General features: G+C 44.7%; 1 pseudogene; it reads left to right on the top strand.

The window, feature by feature from the left end:
- The first annotated feature begins 3,533 nt into the window (after positions 1-3,533).
- On the top strand, positions 3,534-15,301 carry LOC136157505 (cytochrome P450 2B4-like; annotated as a pseudogene).
- The last annotated feature ends 533 nt before the right edge of the window (positions 15,302-15,834 follow it).

The raw sequence follows: 15,834 nt of genomic DNA, 5'->3' as shown, positions 1-15,834 counted from the left end.
AACTGCTTCATCTCAATGCCTGTTCCTTGAGGGAAAACCTATTGTCTTGTTTAATACTCTACCATCAGCATCTGAGGCAGTGTGTGGTAGGTGACAGGTATCTAAAATATTTGCTGCTGGATGAATGAACAAAGCAATGAACCCCTAAGCCCAGACCACATGGAGTTAGGTCTTCCATCAGACCCCGTCTCCTCCTCTACACCTCACTCTCCACAGATGTGCAGACAAACCCCTGTCCCCAGTGGGCACAGGACGCCCACTTCTGCTGGCCTGCTAATCTTAATCTCTTAGTTGCGATGCCACTCACTGATAAAATGTCTGAGAGTCGCCCTTGCAAGGCCACCACACTAAGTGCAGCCTCCACAAGTTCCTTCATCTGATACCATTCCTCTTCCTTGGAGGATGTGCTCTCTGTTCAATGGCATCGCCCACCAAGACAACTCTAGCCCATCAGGGACCTGTGGGGAGCTGGCTTGGGATCTGCTGAGATGATAAAACTTTGTGGCCTCTGCAACCCCTGCAAATTTCGGGCTCTCTCTTGTCTCTGGAGAGTTAACAGGAGCTCTGCCAGGGCAGGATCCTGGCACAACCTCCACACCCATCGGGCAAAATAACAAAGAACAGAGACACCTACATTTTTAGAGGAACGTCAGATGAAAGGCAGGCATGGACCATGGCTCTCTCTGCCATCCTGCTCCTCATTCTTTTCATTGGCCTCCTGATCCTCTGGGACTGCCCTGCCTCCCAGGGCCACCTCACCCCTGAACTCCAGCCTCTACCCTTCCTGGAAAATGTTTGCAGATGAACCCCAAAGATTTACTCAAGTCATTGCAGGCAGTGAGATGGAAAGGGCACCAGGGGGTGGAAAGCAAGAAGTGGGTGAAAGGGAAACAGCTCCCAGTTAGCAAGGGAGCTGGGGGAGGCGGGTCAAATTTGGATGGGATTTCCCAGACTCCCTTGGGAACTGTCTTCTTCCAGCTATGATCTGGCCCTAGATATGCAACAGAGAAGCTGCCAGAATTCCTATGAGAAGGAGTGGAGGATGGGTTGAGTGAAGAGAGAAGTACCTTTTTTTTTTAAATTAAAATAGTTTATTGGAGTATAGTTGATTTATACTCTTGTGTTAGTTTCAGATGTACAGAGAAGTGATTCAATTAAACATATACATATATTCATTCTTTTCAAATTCTTTGCCCATATAGGTTATTACATAATATTGAGTAGAGTTCCCTGCTATATAGAGGTCCTTGTTGATTATCTGTTTTATATTAATACATAGATGGGTGTGTATGTTAATCCCAAACTCCTAATTTATCCTGTCCCGCCTCCCTGCCTTATGTTTTCTCTTCAGTAACCATAAATTTGATTTTTACATCTGTGACTCTGTTTCTGTTTTGGAAATAAGTTCATCTGTATCATTTTAAAAAATTGTATTCCACATATTAACAACATCATAAGATACTTGTTCTCTTTCTTACTTCACTTCGTTTGATTATCTAGGTCCATCCATGTTGCTGCAAATGGCATTACTTTGTTCTTTTTTATGGCTAAGTAATATTTCACTGTATACGTACACCATATCTTCTTATCCAAGCCTCTGTCAATGGACACATACATTGCTTCTGTTTCTTCCTTATTGTGAATAGTGCTGCAATCAACATTAGGGTGCAAGAATCTTTTCCTTTTTAAAAAAAAGACTTTTAACACAGTTCCCAGTACAGTTTAATAACAAGTGCCTAATGGGTTTTCAAAAAGTAGTTTTCAAAGTAAGGATAGATAATGATCATTAGTACTTTGGAAGGTGCAGTGAAAGAGTTGCTCCTTAAGGGTTTCTTTTTTTAAAAATTTTTTATTTTTGGTCGAGCTGAGTCTCTGAGGCTGCTTGTGGGCTCTCTTTAGTTTCAGAGAGCAGGGGCTACTCTCTAGCTGAGGCGTGTGGGCTTCGCAATGTGGTGGCTCCTCTTGTTCAGGAGAACAGGCTCTAGGCACACGGACTTCAGTAGTTGTGGTACATGGACTTAGCTGCTCTGCAGCATGTGGAATCCTCCCGGGCCAGGGATCAAACCTGTGTCCCCTGCAGTGGCAGGAGGATTCTTATCCATTGTACCATAGGGAAGCCCTGCATTATTTTTCTAATTCACTTTATATTGGAGTATAGTTGATTTAGAATGTTTTGTTAGTTTCTGCTGTATAGCAAAGTGAATCAATGATGCATATAGATATATCCACTTTTTTTATGGTCTTCCCTAATGGCTCAGACAATAAAGAATCTGCCTGCAATACGGGAACCCAGGTTCAATCTCTGGGTTGGGAGATCCCCTGGAGAAGGGAATGGTAATCCACTCCAGTATTCTTGCCTGAAAAATCCCACAGACAGAGAGCCTGGTGGGCTACAGTTCATGGGATCACAAATAGTTGGACATGACTGAGTGACTAGCACACACACACTCTTTTTAAGATTCTTTTCTCATATAAGTCACTATAGAGTATTGAGACGAGTCCCCTGTGCTGTATGGTAAGTTCTTATCAGTTATTTATTTTATATATATTAATGTATATATGTTAATCCCAATCTCCCTTCTTTTACCCTTGGTTACTGTAAGTTTTCTTTTTGTATTTGTGACTATTTCTGTTTCACAATTTTAGTTAATTTTTTACTGGAGTATATTTGGTTTCTAATGGCATGCTGGTTTTTGGTGCACAGCACAGTGAATCAGCCACACACACACATATATGTATATCCATTCTCCTTTAGACTCCATTCCCATACTGGTCATTGCAGAGAACTGAGTAGAAGAATTCTCTGTTACGCAGTAAGCTCTTATCAGTTACCTATTTTGCATATAATCCTGAGTATATGTCAAACCAGTCTCCCAAGTTATCCTCCCCCACTTTCCCTCTAGGTAACCATAAGTTTGCTTTCTACATCTGTGACTCAATTACTGTTTCTAGATAGGTTTTTTGGTACCATTTTTTTTTAGATTCCACATATATGTGATACCATATATTTGCCTTTTCTATCTGCCTTACTTCACTCAGTTTGACAATCCCAGGTTCATCTGTGTCAGTGCAAATGGCATTATTTCATTCTCTTTTATGGCTGAGTAACTGTCCATTGTATATATGTACCGTATCCTTTTTATCCACTTCTCTATTGGTGGACATTTAGGTTGCTTCCATGTCCTGGCTATTGTAAATAGTGCTACAATAAACACTGGGGTGCATGTATCTTTTTGAATAATGGTTTTTCTCCAGACATATGCATAGGAGAGGGATGGCTGGGTCATATGGAAACTCTATTTTTAGTACTTTTTAAGAACATCCACTCTATTCTCTATATTGGCTGCATCATAGCAGCTACACCAATAGCGTAGGAAGGTTTCCTTTGGAGAGAGAGATTCTGATAGACTTGAGACTTTGAGCTGTGGTCCTGTGTGGGTTGGAGAGGAGAGATTCTATAGCTTGGATGTGGGAGTCTCTGTAATTCTTAAAAGCAAAGCTGGGAGGAATCTTAGAAAAGCCAAGAGAGGAGGATGCTTGGGGTCAGGTGATATATGTGAGGCTAGGAGGAGACCACAGAGTTCCAGTCTCTGCTCTTCCCTGACGGGGCTGCAGCCTTCAGGGTAGGCTAACTGGGAGGTGTGACCCAGGGGTGAGGTGGAGATCCTTCTCTTGAGTCAGTGAGTGAGACCTGGACTGTGCCCCCACAGCTGTGGGAGAAATACGGGGATGTCTTTATCTTCTACCTGGGGTTTTGGCCTGTTGTCATCCTGTGGGGGTACGAGGCAATGAGGGAGGCCCTGGTGGATCAGGCCGAGGCATTCTCTGGCCGAGGGCACATCGCCATCACTGACCCTGTCTTTCAGGGAACAGATGAGTGGGGGACGAGGGTGAGGATTATGGAAGGGAGGAGGGACCATCCCATGTGCCTTCAAAACCTTTCCTCCACGCCCCACCATCAGGTGTGGATTTTGCCAGTGGAAAGTCTTAGAAGGTTCTACAGAAATTCTCTGTGACCACCATGAAGGACTTTGGGATGGGGAAGTGGAGTATTGAGGAATGACTCAAGGAGGAACCTCAGTGCCTGGTGGAGGAGCTTCAGAAATCCCAAGGTGAGTGTGGGCTGGGTGGAGGTGGGGATGAGATGGAGACAGGGAAGAGAGAGAGAGATGCAGAGACAGGTTCAGGAATAGAGAGAAGGGGACATAGACAGAAAAACAGACAATGGTAGAGAGAGAGAGAGAGACGAAGTGAGACTAGCAGAGACACAGAGAAACAGGCAGAGAAAGCAGCCAGAAGCACCAGAGACAAGAGACAGAGAGAAAACAAAAGACAGAGATACTGAGGACACTGGCAAAATGAACCCAGGAGCAGAAACTGCAAGAAAAAGCCGTACAAAGATAAAGGAAAAGAGAGACATAGAGTCAGAGGAACACAGAATGTCAGTGAGGTCAAGGAGAGAGGTCATAAAGGTAGATGGGGAGATGGAGAGAGAACAAAGAAGGGGTGAGTCTGAAATAAAGAGTCAAAGATAAGACCAGAGAAAGTCAACCCAAGACAGACAGCAAGAAAAACAACAAGAGACACAGATGTGGACATTCCTGAAGAGAAAAGGGGAGACCGAGAGGAACAATGAAAGCAAAGAAAAATGGAGGAAAACCATCAAACAAGCTAGGCTGGCACCAGTCAGGTCAGTCTCCCAGAAAGGCAATGCAGGGGACCCCCATGACAGACCTCTCCTCCTCAGGGGCCTACCTGGATCCCTACTTCCTCTTTAACTCCATCACTGTGAACATCATCTCCTCCATCGTTTTCAGCGAGCACTTACCAGGACCCTCAATTATTACAGCTCCTACATTTAATGAATGAGGGCTCTGTCATTATCAGCTCCTTCTATACCAAGGTGAGGCTAAAGATTCCATGGTGGGCCAGGAATCAGGGTGGGTAGACCCTGGGAAGAGGTCAGGTGCTTTCTGTCCTGATCACCAAAGGCAGAAGACATTGAGAGATTAGTTTTATGTGCTCACTCCAACTCCTGACCCCTCCCAGGTGAAGTCATCCGTCAGTTTCGGTGTCAGAATCAGGCCTTGGACAGGATGGGCTTCGAGAGAAGAAACCTCAGCAGATGAGACAGTGACTGGAGCTGGATGCAGAGGTCCATGCAGCACTCTGTGTGTGTGTGTGTGTGTGTGTTCAGGTGGGAGGCACACCCTCCAAGTCTGCAGGGTAAATAATTGCCTTTGGATGTTGCTACGTGTGTAGCTCAGAACATCAACACTCACAGAACCAGCCCAGTGAATGCAATGGGTTCTGTGCCTTGTCTGCTGCCCTGTAGGTGTTTGAAATCTTCCCGGGCATCTTGAAACACTTTCCTAGCACACACACCCGCTTGTACAGCATGCTTCAAGAAGTGAAAGATTTTATCACTGAGAACATGGAGAGGCACCAGAGGATGCTGGATCCCAGTGGCCCTAAGGACTTCATTGATTCCTTCCTGCTTCGCATGGACAAGGCAAGGCCTGCCCCGGATGGGCGTTGGGGGTGGGAAACGGAGTGATGGAAACCGTATTGACATTAAACTAATATCTTTGGGTGTGACTACATGTTTTTTAAATGTTGAAATATTTCCTTAAGGATTAGCAAGAAAGCCAAGATCCACAGTCCCCCACTATTTTTTCCTATGCCTCCCCAAGCCTTCCTCCCAGCAGCCTTTAAAGAGATGGTAATTAAGCAGTTAACATGTGTCCAGTAAGCTTTCTCTGAGACACAGCTCACTTCTTCCCCTGTTCTGACGGAGTCAAGTCTGTTCTGATTAGTCAGGCTCCGCGTATATTCAGATTGATAGAGACCAATGTCTATTCTGATTGGTGCAGGCCAATGTCTGTTCTGATTGGTGCAGGCCAATGTCTGTTCTGATTGGTGCAGGCCAACGTCTGTTCTGATTGGTGCAGGCCAACGTTTGTTCTGATTGGTGCAGGCCAATATCTGTTCTGATTGGTATGGGGCACGTGCCATGTGCTGTGCTGTGTTTTGTGGCTCAGTCGTGTCCGACTCTTTGTGACTCCAAGGAGCAGCCCACCAGGCTCCTCTGTCCATGGGGATTCTCCAAGCTAAAATACTGGAGTGGGATGCCATGCCCTCCTCCAGAGGGAATCTTCCCAACCCAGGTCTCCAGCATTGCAGGCGGATTCTTTACTGACTGAGCCACCGTGAAAGTCCAAGAATACTGGAGTGGGGAGCCTATCCCTTCTCCAGGGAATCTTCCTTACCCAGGAATCCAAGTGGGGTCTCCTGCATTGCAGGCAGATTCTTTACCAGCTGAGCTACCAGGGAAGCTTAGCAAGTGCCATACCAGTTGTAAAATGTCTTTATTCGCATCCCTGGAATGTCAGCTGCAAGGGCCAAACAGGAGTGGATGACACCCAAAGACAGAAAAACAACAACACAAGAACAACAATATCAACAATTTAAACTCCACATTCATTGAACTTGAAAGTAAAAGTGTTAGTCGTTGAGTTGTGTCCAACTCTGTGATCCCATGGACTGTAGCCTGCCAGGCTCCTCAGATTGGAATTCTCCAGACAAGAATACTGGAGTGGGTTGCCATTTCTTTCTGCAGAGGATCTTCCTGACCCAGGTATCAAACCTGGGTCTCCCGCATTGCAGGCAGATTTTTTTTTTTTTTTTTTTTTTTTAACCATCTGAGCTACTAGGGAAGCCCATTGAGCTTATTATACATTATATCACGACAACCCACATGATGAACTAAGCACATAGAATTTGTATTTCTTGCACAAAGACACACAGTTAATACATGGTAGGACCTGAGTTTGAAATCCAGAGCTTTGGCTCCAGAGCTCACCCTTTTAGTATCTTATTGGCCTTGGCTAGAGAAAAACAGATCAGGAAAAAGAATGACGGGCACAAAGGAAGATGGTGCTGTTAGAGAGGGAAGAAGACTCTGAAAAGTGAAATCTGCACAAGGCGAGACATTAAGAGGCATCCATCCCTGTCTCTAGGAGCGCTCAGATCCTGAGAGTGACTTTTACCAGAAAAATCTTAACACGGTGCTCTCACTGTTCATTGCTGGCACAGAGACCTCCAGCGCCACTCTCAGCTATGGGTTTCTACTCCTTCTTAAGATTCCCGATGTCTTTAAGTGAGCTGCGCTTATGGGAGGTGGGGACGATGGAGGGGTGAGTGTCCCTGAGGCCATATGGGAAGGTGGTCGTCTGATAGACTAAGACAGATAACTTTTGTCCTGAGTAGTCTGAAAAATAAAAAAATCACCGGTATTGGGACTTACAATAAAACACAAAGCATTTGAAGTGGATTTTGCCAGTCTACGAAAGTACATGGTTCTTGACAGCTACTCTTTGAGGTTGTCTCTTTGAGTTTGATAAAAAAAAAAAACTTGACTTTTTGCTTTTATTAAGTATACTGCCCATTTACAGCTAATTAAAGAGCCCCTCCATTCAAGTTAGTGGTCTGTAGATCAGACTTGGAGATGCTCTCATCTAGTCAGACACCGTTATTTCACAAGAATGAATTTAAGGCCAGAGTGGGGAATGACGTATATAAAATTACATAGCATGTGAGTGGGACAAAAAGAGAAGACACCAGTTTTACCTGCAACTCATTTTTAGCTGAAAAGAAAAAATTACATCCTGAAGTGTTGAATGAATTTCCACCCACCCATCTTTATCCAAGTTATCCTCATGTTGTAACAAGAGTGGAAACATTACACAAGTCTTCACTCAAAGAAGCCTCTAACTTCCTTTTTGATGCTTTTTCATTAAGAAGGAATGGTAGCCTACCATCTTTAGTAAAGAATTTACAAGATCCTCCCATCAGTCAGCAGGTCATTTTTAGGTCACTTGGTTGAGTCCACTGTTAGGGATATTTATCGACATACCCTCCTCACACCCTAACTATTCTCAGAGGAAGTCCAGGCAGAAATCGACAGAGTAATTGGTGCACACCATCTCCCAGCACTGGAAGATCAGCCAAATATGCCTTATCCAGATGCCATCATCCATGAGATTCAGAGATTCAGTGACTCTGTCCCACTTGGCCTACTCCACTCTGTCATCAGGGACACTCACTTCCGGGGACATTATCTCCGAAAGGCGAGACCAGAAGGGCCACAGAATGTTGGTTGGAAGGTGTTGGTCACCTCCAGTCTTATGGTTCATGTCTGGTTCATGACTATAAGAAGAATTCTTATTTCCAGATTTTTGTGGGAGGGATGGAGATTTTAGAAATAGAAAAGTCCTCTCCCTTTTGCTGTGTTGTGTTTTTTTTTTAACCTTCACAAGATGTTATGTTTGCTGAAAAAAGTACCATGTACTTATTGAAACTTGCTATACAGTTGACTGGTTTTATAATCTGTGTTATAATCTCTCCTTTATATGAACCCATATGTTTATATATACCTATATACACAATGATTGGTCCCTACTGCATCTGTTACTGTGCAATTTATGTGTCCAGCATTCATGTAACCTTCACCTCTGGTCTTTATGTCCATGTCAATACAATTTGCAATTTGTGTGTGTGGCTTTCATTTTGAAATATAACCGTACTTTGTAGATATATTTTTCAGGTCAATGCCTATGTTCTAACTCTTATCTTTGTCCTTGATTATGTTGCTGTGTATTGGTGTTTCTAGGTGTATCACCTAGATATCTAGGTGATCAGGTGCCTCTAGATACACCTGATATTGGTGTATCAAGTTGATATAATGTATCAATTTGCCCAATGACCAGCATCTATCCAATTATATTCGGGCCCCAGTCCTAGAGTCAGCTTCTTATAGGGCTCTGTTGAGTCAGATGTGAACCTTTCAGTCGACAGATGATAAAGAAGACCCAGGGGTCTTGGGGATGAGGAATCAGGGTGGTTGGTGAGGATACCTGGAGGGATGGGACACTATTGACCAAGTAGGGCAGAATTATTTCAACATTCCTGCCACCAACTGTAGAGCCACACAGTAGCTGAAGCTCCTTATCTGCTGAGGATTCAGCCACTCTTTGTTGATGGCCATTTGGGCCCATTTGTCTTTGATGTCCTCTTAGGGCATTAATGTGTACCCCATCCTGAGCTCTGCCCTCCATGACCCACGCCGCTTTGAGAAGCCAGATGCCTTATACCCTGGCCACTTCCTGGATGCGCAGGGCAAGTCCAAGAAGCCACAAGTCTTCATTCCATTCTCCATAAGTAAGTCATGCTCTTTCTCCCCCATGGGAATGTCTGCTCACTCCCACTCTGTATGTGACTCTCTCTCTTGATCCAACTCCAAACCCTGTGTGAACAGTTTGGGAAAAGATAAGGAGTCTAAAGGAAAAAGAAAGCAAGACATCTTCAGAGATAAGAATAGTGTGAGGGGGGAGGATAGGGATGAGGTGTGATGGGGAAGGAAAACAGAGACTCAGTCAGTGACAGAGATAAACTGAGATACAGAAAAACATACTTGCACCCAGAGACAAATAAATGACCCAGTATTATTGAGCACCTGTTATGTGGCAAGAATGGGGAATGTTTTTACATTACAATTTACAATTTTTCTTTCAAAATTAAATAAAGACATTTCTCTCATTTTTATACAAAAAATGAAGTATGAAGTAAAAGTGAAAATTGTAATTCACCACTAAACCTGACCTATTATTAGTACTACAGAGGATGTCCTTTAATGGTTTTATTAATATTTGCTCACACACAAAGGTAGGTGGTGGATAGGTAAATAGATAATAGGTAGGTAACTTAATTAAAAGCAACAAGAAAGGAAGAGAACAGAAAGGAAGAAAAAGAACGAAAATTCCTTAATTTGTTTCTTGTTAGCTGATTTCATATTTAAAAATACAAGTAAGACTAGAGTGAGATATGAGACACTTACGGCACAGAAATGTAAGGATTATTCAGTCCTAGGTTAACCCTGATTCAATATGCATTCCTAGGGTTATTCTGTTATCATCACTTATGAAATAATTCAGTTTTAGCCACTGACTTGAAATTCATCATATGTGAAGGGGCTATTCTCCTCAGATCTATTTCTGTTTTGGGTTGGTTTGTTTTTTTTTTTTTTTTGTAATAATCCATATCCACACTGATTCTCTAATCTGTCTTTTTCAGCTATATAATTCTTTGAATTATTAATATTATACCTATACATATATTTTAATATTTTCCAGGGGACATTACTCTTCCTTTATTTTTTGTAACACATTTTATTTTTCTTGAGTGTATCTTAGAATTATTTTGTCAAAGTCCCAAAATATCCCACTGGGATTCTACTTGGATTAACCTAAATTTGTATTTTGATTCTAATGCTTTGCCAAATCTCCATTTTTGATAGTAATGGTTTAGTCGCTAAATCATGTCTGACTCTTGCAACCCTATGGACTGTAGCCTGCAAGGCTCCTCTGTCCATGGGATTCTCCAGGCAAGAAGACCAGAGTGGATTGCCATGCCATTCTCCAGATCTTCCCGACCCAGGACCCAGGGATCTAACAGGTGTCTCTTATGTTTCCTGCATTGGCAGACGGATTCTTTTTTTTTTTTTTTGGTTTTTTTTTTTTTTTTTGGTATCATGGGCAGTTGCTTTATTCCAATAGCTCAGGCCATCTGTACAAACACCTGGGGGGAGGGGGCAGTCAGCTCTCCGTGTCGCGGATGGGGAAACAAACTCAGAGAAGCAGCACTTTTATCTGGCCCCCGAGGCTTGGCAGAGAGGTATAGGAAGGACAGCATATTAAAAAACAGAGACACCACTTTGCCAACAAAGGTCCATCTAGTCAAAGCCATGGTCTCTCCAGTAGTCATACATGGATGTGAGAGCTGGACTATAAAGAACTGATGCTTTTTGGAGAAGGAAATGGCAACCCACTCCAGTATTCTTGCCTGGAAAAGTCCATGGACAGAGGAGCCTGGCGGGCTGCAGTCCATGGGGTTACATGACTGAGCATGTGTGCACGAGGGTGGAGGGAGATGGGTTGGTAGCAATAAAGTGGTAGAACTGAAAAAAAAAAAAAGAATTGATGCTTTTGAACTGTGGTGTTAGAGAAGACTCCCTAGAGTCCCCTGGACTGCAAGGAGATCCAACCAGTCCATCCCAAGGGAAATCAGTCCTGAATATTCATTGGAAGGACCGAGGCTGAAGCCGAAACTCCAACACTTTGGCCACCTGATGGGAAGAACTGACTCAGTGGAAAAGACCCCGATGCCGGGGAAGACTGAAGGTAGGAGAAGAAGAGGATGAGATGGCTGGATGGCACCACCAACTCCATGGACATGAGTTTGAGCAAACTCCCGGATGGACAGGGAGGCCTGGTGCGCTGTAGTCCATGGGGTCGCAAAGAGTCGGACACCACTGAGCAACCGAACTGAACCGATAGGAAGGAAAGTAGGCTGAGCTCCCATCAGACCCCAGCTCGGACCAGGATTAGAGAAGAGCCTGGGAAGGGCAAGGAAGGAGGAAGCCCAGTCCTCATTTGAGGTCACAGATCCAATCACAGACAGATTCCAAAGTCAGGTCTCTGGGGCAGCTGAGACCCCAGACAAAGATGTTCACTGAGAGCACAGCAGGACCCGTCAGGAGTCGGGGGCTGTTGGGCTGCCCACTGGCTCTAGGTGGGGTGGCTGCGGGGTCTCCTCTCCTCCCTGTAGCTGACTGGGAGCCACACTGCTGGTCTCAGTCCCAGGGGCCTCTGCTTCACCCCGATACCACTGGCCAAAGAAACTCCTTATTCTGGACTCAGGGGCTGGGGATTCAGAATGGTCTCCCTTATCACTGGAGAGCAGGAGCCATGAGCCATCCTCATTGTCACTGCTCTCAGCTTCCTCTGGAGTCCCTAACATTTTGGCCTTGATCTTCTTCCGCTGCTTCTTGACACCTACCTTCATGGCTTCAAGCAGAAGCCCAGGGACCCGGTGGTCTGTGAGCAGCTCCCGCTGGAAGTAGGCCAGCTCCTCCTTCAGCAGGAACACGTTGGCTTTGAGCTCATTCCGCTCCTGAAGGATCTGCTGAACCTCCTCTCGACCCAAGGCGCACTGCCCTGCCTTGGCGGGGAGCCCTGGCGGCGGCGGGGCATCCGCCGGGTCCTCGGGGGTCCCCGGGGCTCTTGTGCCCGCGGCCGCCCGCTCGGACCCCAGCCTCTGCTCGCACCCGGGCCCCGCGGCCTGGCCCTGCACCGGCTCCGGAGGCGGTTCCACGACTGCTTCGGCAGACGGATTCTTTACCACGAGCACCACCTGAAGCCCATTTTTGATATGTCCTAGATCAAAGATAGTGTGTTCATTTAGTCCTTGTACCACTGGTGGCATCTTGAGCTTTTTTAAAAGTAGATTTTGCATATTTTTTGCTAAATTTATTCCTAAGAAACACAGGAGAAGATTGTGGCTATTGTTTGTAGGACCTCTTTGTCAGCTCAACTGTGGGCTGCAGTAACAAAATGCCATAGACTGGGTGGCTTAAACAAAAGAAATTTATTTTCTCACAGTTCTGGAAGCCACAAGTCTGCAATCAGGGAGCCAGCATGGTCAGGTTCTTGTGAGGTCTCTCCTCCTGGTTTGCACATGGCCGCTATCTTGCTGTGGACTCACATGCAGCCTAGGGACCATGGTCTCACTTCGTCTTCTAAGAACACTCTCCTCTCAGGGAGACCCCACCCTAATGAGCTAATTTAAACCTAATTACCTCCCAGATTCCTTCTTAAAATACCACCGTGGGCATTAGGACTGCAACATATAAATTTTGGGAGGACAGGTTTCGGTCCAGAGCACTCTTCTAAAGTCATTTCAAATTGCTTTACCAAGTATGTCAGAAGTCCACTCATCTTTTGGGGCATGTATTTCTGTCATAATTGAACAAATTCCCTATATTACTTTTATACCTAACAATGTTTCATTTATTCTCTTGGATTTTCCTAATAACTGATGTTAGCAGCTGTAAATGATGATGTTTTGACTTAATTGTTTCTTATGTTAAAGTCACATGTCATGTTTTCCCTAATATCAAGGACTAGCACTTCTGGAATCATGTGAAGCAATAGCACTGATAGTGAGCAATCTTGTCCATGTCCTAACTTTAAGGAAAATAATTTTATTTTCTCTATGAAGCTGAATGCTGGCTATTGCCTATTCCAGATATTTTATGGCTACTCTACCATATATTTTTCTCAACTGTAAATCACACTAAGGAAATTTGTTTCCTCCATATTTTACAGTAAATTCTTTTAAAATTTTTAACCAAGATATTTCACTGAGTAGTCTCAATAATCTTTTCAGCTCTTGTCAAGAGGATCAAATTGTCTTCCTCCTTTGATTGATTAAAAAATAATCGATGTCTCAGTGTTGAATCATTCTCTGTTGTAGAAGCAGAGCAAGAGAGGCTGTGGGAGTGGGCAGGTTACTTGCTCAAGGCGCGGTAGGAAGTCATGTTCTGTGGAGGTCAGGGTGGGGCTAAGCTGTGATAAACAGTCTGAACATCTCAACAACTTAAAATTAAAAGGTTATTATTTTCCTGTTCATGCAACATGCCCACCCCTGACCTTAACAGTCATGTAGAAATGAAGGCTAATGGGTACTCTCTCCTGACATATGAAGAAACAGGGAAAAATGCATGACATGCCTAAGTTTAGACCTCATTTCACCAGATAAAGAAAATCCCAGCCAAGTTCAATGTGGCAGAGAAGTTTATGCACCAAGAGATGTACTGTGAATACTGAATGAATGAACAGTAATGAACTTTGCCACACACACAAGGCTGCTCTCTGGGCTCCTTTCCTTCCCATGAGACTGCGGGTCAACAAGATGCAGTTGAAACCCTTGCTCAACCCAGGAACATGCTGGTCCCTCTCTTGGTTACTCCAGTGGACACAGCCTGTGCTGAAGTTGGTCGAGGATATTCAGGGTTCCACCTAGATGGACCCATTGGTGATAGTTGACCCCACGTGGCAGGATGATGTAAGGAGTGGTCATGAGAGTCAGAAAAATGGGTGCAGAGGTGGGCAGGGTGTTATTTAAAATCTCTATCAAGCATGATGTGGGCATGACTAGACAGTACCTCCACGGATTGGGGTGTGGGGATTGGGTCTGGGAGGCTGACTCTGTTGCCTGCTGATGGTGGGCAGGACCAGGGGGCTGGGAGGAGGGTCGAAGTGACCAGAAGAGTGCAGACACTCAGAAGCTTACAGCAAAGACCATGTATCCAACTGATTAGAAGTAGGTCTGTATTTGATCAGCTAAGTCCCCACCTATATCAGGATGGGCCAGAGGTTTCAGCTCCCCTCTACCCATCTCTGGGAAGACCCTCTGGAGGAGGAAATGGCAACCCACTCCAGTATTCTTCCTGGAAAATCCCATGGAGAGAGGACTGTGGGGTTGTGAAGAGCTGTACACAACTTAGCAACTAACCACCACCAGCGTAGAATCAGAAGTACTTGACATGTAAATCTATGTAAATGAGCACGCAAATATCCTTAGACTTTTGGGGTGGGGCCTGCAAGTGCTCTGCAGGGCTCCCCTCACTGACACCCTTTCCCTTACATCCGCAGGAAAATGCCTCTGTCTGGGTGAGAGTTTGGCCTGCTCCCGGCTCTTCCTCATCTTGACCTCCTTGCTGCAGAACTTCTCTTTGGGGTCTCCCAAGGCCACTGAGGACATTGACCTCATGCCAAGGGTGAATGGGCTGGGGAGACTGCCCCTTGTGTTCCAGGTCAGCTTCCTGCTCCATAGGGGAGGGGGAAGGCAAGAAGAGGCTCAGATCCCCTCTGAGTCCTTGCATGCACCCCCCCTCTCTGTCCAGAATTAACGTGTGCAGGTTCCTGACTCCTCCCTGCTCACTCTCTCCTATGGAAAGTCCCTTCTGTGGTCTCTCCATCATCCAGCCTGCTGTAGTCACCACTCATCCCCAGATAGCCTGTATTGTTGACTGAGGATATTTCAGGGTCAAGAAATACCTGCAATATATTAGTGTTACCACCCCACTAGCACAGTCTGGATAACTGAAGCCCCAAAGGAGGACAAGATTTAGACCCAAGCTTACCCAGGGCAGCAGCAGCAGCACCAGGTTCCCTGTATCCCCTCCTGTCTCATTTACTCTGCTCACCCCTGCCCTCCTCCTCCCCCCTTGAATTGAAATGGCTAGTTCATCCCTCAATGCTATTTTCCTGTGTGACTTCAAAATTTCCCCCTCCCCTCTCTGATTTTATCCTTTAAAACCAGTGAGACCAAAATAAAGTTCTGTTCTCTCTGGCCAGTGGCTGTCTGTGCTACCTTTGCTCTCTCTCTCTCTTTTAGGTAAATTCACATATCTTAAATTTAACCATAACAATTTTAAGGTGTACACTTCAATGGTAGTTAGTACAATCATGTTGTGTAACCATCAATTCTATCTATTCTGAAACATTTTCATCACCCCATAAAAAACTCCATGCCATTAAGATGTCAGTCCCCAGTTCTCGCCTCCAATTCACTCCCGACAACCATGACTATGTTTTTGGCTGTTATTTTTCAGATGAATTGATCAATTCTGGAAATCTCATATAAATGGCATCATACATGAAGTGATTGTTTCGGCTTTTTCATTTAGCTTAATGTTTTCAAGGTTCATTCACATTTTAACAGGTATCAGTACTTCATTTCCTTCATGGTTGAATAGTATTGTGTTATGTGGAAATACTAGCTTTATGTATCCCTTCATCAGTGGATTAATGTTTGTTTCCACATTTTGGCTATTGTGAATAGAGTTGCTAGAAACATTTGTGTTTCACTCTGTATTGGGGTAATAGAAGGGAGATGTTCTTCCATTTTTTTTCCAGCAAGGCTTTACTGGGG

Source organism: Muntiacus reevesi, chromosome 2 (assembly GCF_963930625.1).
Source record: "Muntiacus reevesi chromosome 2, mMunRee1.1, whole genome shotgun sequence".
Taxonomy (NCBI): domain Eukaryota; kingdom Metazoa; phylum Chordata; class Mammalia; order Artiodactyla; family Cervidae; genus Muntiacus; species Muntiacus reevesi.
This window is presented reverse-complemented; position numbering and strand designations above follow the sequence as displayed.